Genomic DNA, 6,797 nt, shown 5'->3' on the forward strand with positions numbered 1-6,797 from the left:
AGCGGCGGGAGAGAGCGAGACCAGAGCGGGGATAAAAACAGCGCGCAGAGAGCGAGAGTCCAGTCGGTGAGCGGCGGGAGAGAGCGAGACCAGAGCGGGGATAAAAACAGCGCGGAGAGAGCGGGAGTTCAGTCGGTGAGCGGCGGGAGAGAGCGAGACCAGAGCGGGGATATAAACAACGCGGAGAGAGCGAGAGTCCAGTCGGTGAGCGGCGGGAGAGAGCGAGACCAGAGCGGGGATATAAACAGCGCGGAGAGAGCGAGAGTTCAGTCGGTGAGCGGGAGAGAGCGAGACCAGAGCGGGGATATAAACAGCGCGGAGAGAGCGAGAATTCAGTCGGTGAGTGGGGGGAAAGAGCGAGACCAGAGCGGGGATAAAAACAGCGCGGAGAGAGCGAGAGTTCAGTCGGTGAGCGGCGGGAGAGAGCGAGACCAGAGCGGGGATATAAACAGCGCGGAGAGAGCGAGAGTTCAGTCGGTGAGCGGGAGAGAGCGAGACCAGAGCGGGGATAAAAACAGTGCGGAGAGAGCGAGAGTCCAGTCGGTGAGCGGCGGGAGAGAGCGAGACCAGAGCGGGGATATAAACAGCGCGGAGAGAGCGAGAGTTCAGTCGGTGAGCGGGAGAGAGCGAGACCAGAGCGGGGATAAAAACAGTGCGGAGAGAGCGAGAGTCCAGTCGGTGAGCGGCGGGAGAGAGCGAGACCAGAGCGGGGATATAAACAGCGCGGAGAGAGCGAGAGTTCAGTCGGTGAGCGGCGGGAGAGAGCGAGACCAGAGCGGGGATAAAAAACAGCGCGGAGAGAGCGAGAGTTCAGTCGGTGAGCGGCGGGAGAGAGCGAGACCAGAGCGGGGATATAAACAGCGCGGAGAGAGCGAGAGTTCAGTCGGTGAGCGGCGGGAAAGAGCGAGACCAGAGCGGGGATATAAACAGCGCGGAGAGAGCGAGAGTTCAGTCGGTGAGCGGCGGGAGAGAGCGAGACCAGAGCGGGGATATAAACAGCGCGGAGAGAGCGAGAGTTCAGTCGGTGAGCGGCGGGAAAGAGCGAGACCAGAGCGGGGATATAAACAGCGCGGAGAAGGCGAGAGTTCAGTCGGTGAGCGGCGGGAGAGAGCGAGACCAGAGCGGGGATAAAAACAGCGCGGAGAGAGCGAGAGTTCAGTCGGTGAGCGGCGGGAGAGAGCGAGACCAGAGCGGGGATAAAAACAGCGCGGAGAAGGCGAGAGTTCAGTCGGTGAGCGGCGGGAGAGAGCGAGACCAGAGCGGGGATATAAACAGCGCGGAGAGAGCGGGAGTTCAGTCGGTGAGCGGCGGGAGAGAGCGAGACCAGAGCGGGGATAAAAACAGCGCGGAGAGAGCGAGAGTTCAGTCGGTGAGCGGCGGGAGAGATCGAGACCAGAGCGGGGATATAAACAGCGCGGAGAGAGCGAGAGTTCAGTCGGTGAGCGGCGGGAGCGAGCGAGACCAGAGCGGGGATATAAACAGCGCGGAGAGAGCGAGAGTTCAGTCGGTGAGCGGCGGGAGAGATCGAGACCAGAGCGGGGATATAAACAGCGCGGAGAGAGCGAGAGTTCAGTCGGTGAGCGGCGGGAGAGAGCGAGACCAGAGCGGAGATATAAACAGCGCGGAGAGAGCGAGAGTTCAGTCGGTGAGCGGCGGGAGAGAGCGAGACCAGAGCGGAGATATAAACAGCGCGGAGAGAGCGAGAGTCCAGTCGGTGAGCGGCGGGAGAGAGCGAGACCAGAGTGGGGATATAAACAGCGCGGAGAGAGCGAGAGTTCAGTCGGTGAGCGGCGGGAAAGAGCGAGACCAGAGCGGGGATAAAAACAGCGCGGAGAGAGCGAGAGTTCAGTCGGTGAGCGGCGGGAGAGAGCGAGACCAGAGCGGGGATAAAAACAGCGCTGAGAGAGCGAGAGTTCAGTCGGTGAGTGGCGGGAGAGAGCGAGACCAGAGCGGAGATATAAACAGCGCGGAGAGAGCGAGAGTTCAGTCGGTGAGCGGCGGGAGAGAGCGAGACCAGAGCGGAGATATAAACAGCGCGGAGAGAGCGGGAGTTCAGTCGGTGAGCGGCGGGAGAGAGCGAGACCAGAGCGGGGATAAAAACAGCGCTGAGAGAGCGAGAGTTCAGTCGGTGAGCGGCGGGAGAGAGCGAGACCAGAGCGGGGATAAAAACAGCGCTGAGAGAGCGAGAGTTCAGTCGGTGAGCGGCGGGAGAGAGCGAGACTCTAAGACCAGCGGCAGTTCGGGGTGACGTCACCAGTCAGAAAGTGACGCGGCACAGGGGAGGCAGCTGATTGGTGAGTAGGTTCAGTGAGTATTTCTACCATTTTACTGTAAGTAAAGTAATAAGAAAGGGAAGATCTGCAGGTTTTATAGCAGATAGTGTTTTTTTTTAGTGAACCTAGGTCCCTAGTATAGTTAACATTTTCTAATTTCAACGTAATTTAAAAAGGGTAACTCAGCTAAGGCAAGTCATGGCAGCAGACCTCGCACCCGTGATATGCTCCTCCTGCAAGATGTGGGAAGTCATGGACACTACCAGTGTCCCTGCCGACCATGTGTGCGGGAAGTGTGTCCACCTGCAGCTACTGACCGATCGTATCTCGGAGCTGGAGCTGCGGGTGGACTCACTGCGGAGCATCCGCAATGCAGAGAAACTCGTGGATAGCACGTTTAGCGAGTTGGTCACACCGCAGGTAAAGGGTATACAGGCAGGAAGTGAATGGGTGACCACCAGGAAGAGCAAGAGGTGCAGGCAGGTAGTGCAGGGGTCCCCTGTGGCCATCCCCCTCTCAAACAGATATGCCACTTTGGATGCTGTTGTGGGGGATGACTTATCAGGGGAAGGCAGCAGCAGCCAACTTCCTGGCACCATGGGTAGCTCTGCTGCACAGGCTGGGAGGAAAAAGAGTGAAAGAGCTATAGTGATAGGGGACTCAATTGTAAGGGGAATAGACAGGCGTTTCTGCGGCCGCAACCGAGACTCCAGGATGGTGTGTTGCCTCCCTGGTGCAAGGATCAAGGACGTCTCGGAGCGGCTACAGAACATTTTGGAGGGGGAGGGCGAACAGCCAGCTGTCGTGGTGCACATAGGCACCAACGATATAGGTAAAAAAGGGGATGAGGTCCTAAAAGCAGAATATAGGGAGTTAGGAGGTAAATTAAAAAATAGGACCTCAAAGGTAGTAATCTCAGGATTGCTGCCAGTGCCACGTGCTAGTCAGAGTAGAAATAGGAGGATATTTCAAATGAATACGTGGCTAGAGGAATGGTGCAAGGGGGAGGGATTCAAATTCCTGGGACACTGGAAACGGTTCTGGGGGAGGTGAGACCAGTACAAACCGGACGGTCTGCACCTGGGCAGGGCCGGGACCGCTGTCCTAGGAGGAGTGTTTGCTAGTGCTGTTGGGGAGGGTTTAAACTAAAGTGGCAGGGGGTTGGGAACCTGAGCAGGGAGAGAGAGGAAAGCGTAACAGGAAGGGACAGAAGGTATGGAGTAATAGGTAAAGTGTTAAAAAAGGAAAAAGCAGGAACTAAGTGTCACAAAACAGATTTGAAAGTTCTTTATCTGAATGCACGTAGCATTCGTAACAAAATGGACGAGTTAACGGCACAAATAACTACGTATGGGTATGATCTTGTGGCCATTACAGAAACATGGCTGCAGGGTGACAACGACTGGGAATTAAATATGCCAGGGTATTTAACAATCAGGAAGGACAGGCAGGAAGGAAGGGGAGGTGGGGTGGCTATGTTAATAAAGGAAGGAATCACTGTAATACAGATAAATGATATTGGGACAAAGCATCAAGATAATGAAACAGTTTGGGTGGAGATACGGAATAATAAGGGGAAAAAAACATTAGTGGGCGTAGTATATAGGCCTCCTAATAGTTGCAACTCTGCTGGAAGAAATATTAATCAGGAAATAGTCGGGGCATGTAATAAGGGAACAGCTATAATTATGGGGGATTTTAATTATCATATTAACTGGACAAATCAAATTGGGCAGAGCAGCCTTGAGGACGAGTTCATTGAGTGCATCAGGGATGGATTTCTTGAGCAGTATGTAACTGATCCTACAAGGGGGCAGGCAACCTTGGACCTGGTCCTGTGTAATGAGTCAGGATTAATTAATAATGTCCTAGTTAAGGATCCCCTTGGAACGAGCGACCACAACATGGTTGAATTCCATATCCAATTAGAGGGTGAGAAGGTTGATTCTCAAACAAGCGTACTGAGCTTGAATAAAGGAGACTATGATGGTATGAGAGCGGAATTGATTAAAGTGGACTGGGAAAATAGATTAAAGGATAAGACGGTACATGAGCAGTGGTGTTCATTTAGGGAGTTATTTTACAACTTTCAAAATAAATATATTCCACTGAGGAAAAAAGGGTGTAAAAGAAATGACAGCCATCCGTGGCTAAGTAAAGAAATCAAGGATAGTATCCGACTAAAAACAAGGACATATAAGGTAGCCAAACTTAGTGGGAGGATAGAAGATTGGGAATTCTTCAAAAGACAGCAAAAAGTAACTAAAGGATTGATTAAGAAAGGGAAGTTAGATTATGAAAAGAAATTAGCAAAAAATATAAAAACAGATAGCAAGAGTTTCTATAGTTATATAAAAAGAAAAAGGGTGGCTAAGGCAAACGTAGGTCCCTTAGAGGATGAGACCGGGAAATTAATGGTGGGAAACATGGAGATGGCAAAAATGCTGAACAAATATTTTGTTTCAGTCTTTACAGTAGAGGACACTAAGAATATCCCAACACTGGACAAACAGGGGACTCTACGGGGGGAGGAGCTAAATACGATTAAAATCACTCAGGAGATGGTACTCAGTAAAATAATGGGACTCAAAGCGGATAAATCCCCTGGACCTGATGGCTTCCATCCTAGGGTCTTGAGGGAAGTGGCAGTAGGGATTGTGGATGCTTTGGTGATAGTTTTCCAAAATTCCCTGGACTCAGGAGAGGTCCCGGCAGATTGGAAAACTGCTAATGTAACACCGTTATTTAAAAAGGGTAGTAGGCAGAAGGCTGGAAATTATAGGCCAGTTAGCTTAACATCTGTGGTGGGTAAAATTTTGGAGTCTATTATTAAGGAGACAGTAACGGAACATTTAGATAAGCATAATTTAATAGGACAAAGTCAGCATGGCTTTATGAAGGGGAAGTCATGTCTGACAAATTTGCTTGAGTTCTTTGAGGATATAACGTACAGGGTGGATAAAGGGGAACCAGTGGACATAGTGTATTTAGACTTCCAGAAGGCATTCGACAAGGTGCCACATAAAAGATTATTACTTAAGATAAAAAATCACGGGATTGGGGGTAACATTCTGGCATGGGTGGAGGATTGGTTATCGAACAGGAAGCAGAGAGTTGGGATAAATAGTTCATTTTCGGACTGGCAACCAGTAACCAGTGGTGTTCCACAGGGGTCGGTGCTGGGTCCCCAACTCTTTACAATCTATATTAACGATTTGGAGGAGGGGACCGAGTGCAACATATCAAAATTTTCAGATGATACAAAGATGGGAGGGAAAGTAGAGAGTGAGGAGGACATAAAAAACCTGCAGGGGGATATAGACAAGCTGGGTGAGTGGGCGGAGATTTGGCAGATGCAATATAATATTGGAAAATGTGAGGTTATGCACTTTGGCAGGAAAAATCAGAGAGCAAGTTATTTTCTTAATGGCGAGAGACTGGAAAGTACTGCAGTACAAAGGGATCTGGGGGTCCTAGTGCAAGAAAATCAAAAAGTTGGTATGCAGGTGCAGCAGGTGATCAAGAAAGCCAACGGAATGTTGGCTTTTATTGCTAGGGGGATAGAATATAAAAACAGGGAGGTATTGCTGCAGTTATATAGGGTATTGGTGAGACCGCACCTGGAATACTGCATACAGTTTTGGTCTCCATACTTAAGAAAAGACATACTTGCTCTCGAGGCAGTACAAAGAAGGTTCACTCGGTTAATCCCGGGGATGAGCGGGCGGACATATGAGGAGAGGTTGAGTCGATTGGGACTCTACTCATTGGAGTTCAGAAGAATGAGAGGCGATCTTATTGAAACATATAAGATTGTGAAGGGGCTTGATCGGGTGGATGCAGTAAGGATGTTCCCAAAGATGGGTGAAACTAGAACTAGGGGGCATAATCTTAGAATAAGGGGCTGCTCTTTCAAAACTGAGATGAGGAGAAACTTCTTCACTCAGAGGGTGGTAGGTCTGTGGAATTTGCTGCCCCAGGAAGCTGTGGAAGCTACATCATTAGATAAATTTAAAACAGAAATAGACAGTTTTCTAGAAGTAAAGGGAATTAGGGGTTATGGGGAGCGGGCAGGAAATTGGACATGAAGCTGAGTTCGGATCGGTCAATGCCCTGTGGGTGGCGGAGAGGGCCCAGGGGCTGTGTGGCCGGGTCCTGCTCCTACTTCTTGTGTTCTTTAGATTTGTGGTTGGGATCAGATCAGCCATGATCTTATTGAATGGCGGAGCAGGCTCGAGGGACCGATTGGCCTACTCCTGCTCCTATTTCTTATGTTCTTATGTTCTTATGTCGTGTGGCACTAATCAACATGCAAAGTGGGGGAAAGTAAGCACAGATCTCATAGTCCAAACAGGGCATCCGTAAGGCGCTGTGGGCCATCAGCAGCAGCAGAACTGTATATCACCACAATCTGTAACCTCATGGCCTGGCACAAGACTCACTCCTTAGTCGTCATCATCAGGTCAGGAGAACAGCCCTTCTTCAATGTGAAATGTAGAAGAGTGTGCCAGGAACATCACCAGG

The sequence above is a fragment of the Heptranchias perlo genome, chromosome 12, assembly GCF_035084215.1.
Source record: "Heptranchias perlo isolate sHepPer1 chromosome 12, sHepPer1.hap1, whole genome shotgun sequence".
Lineage (NCBI taxonomy): Eukaryota > Metazoa > Chordata > Chondrichthyes > Hexanchiformes > Hexanchidae > Heptranchias > Heptranchias perlo.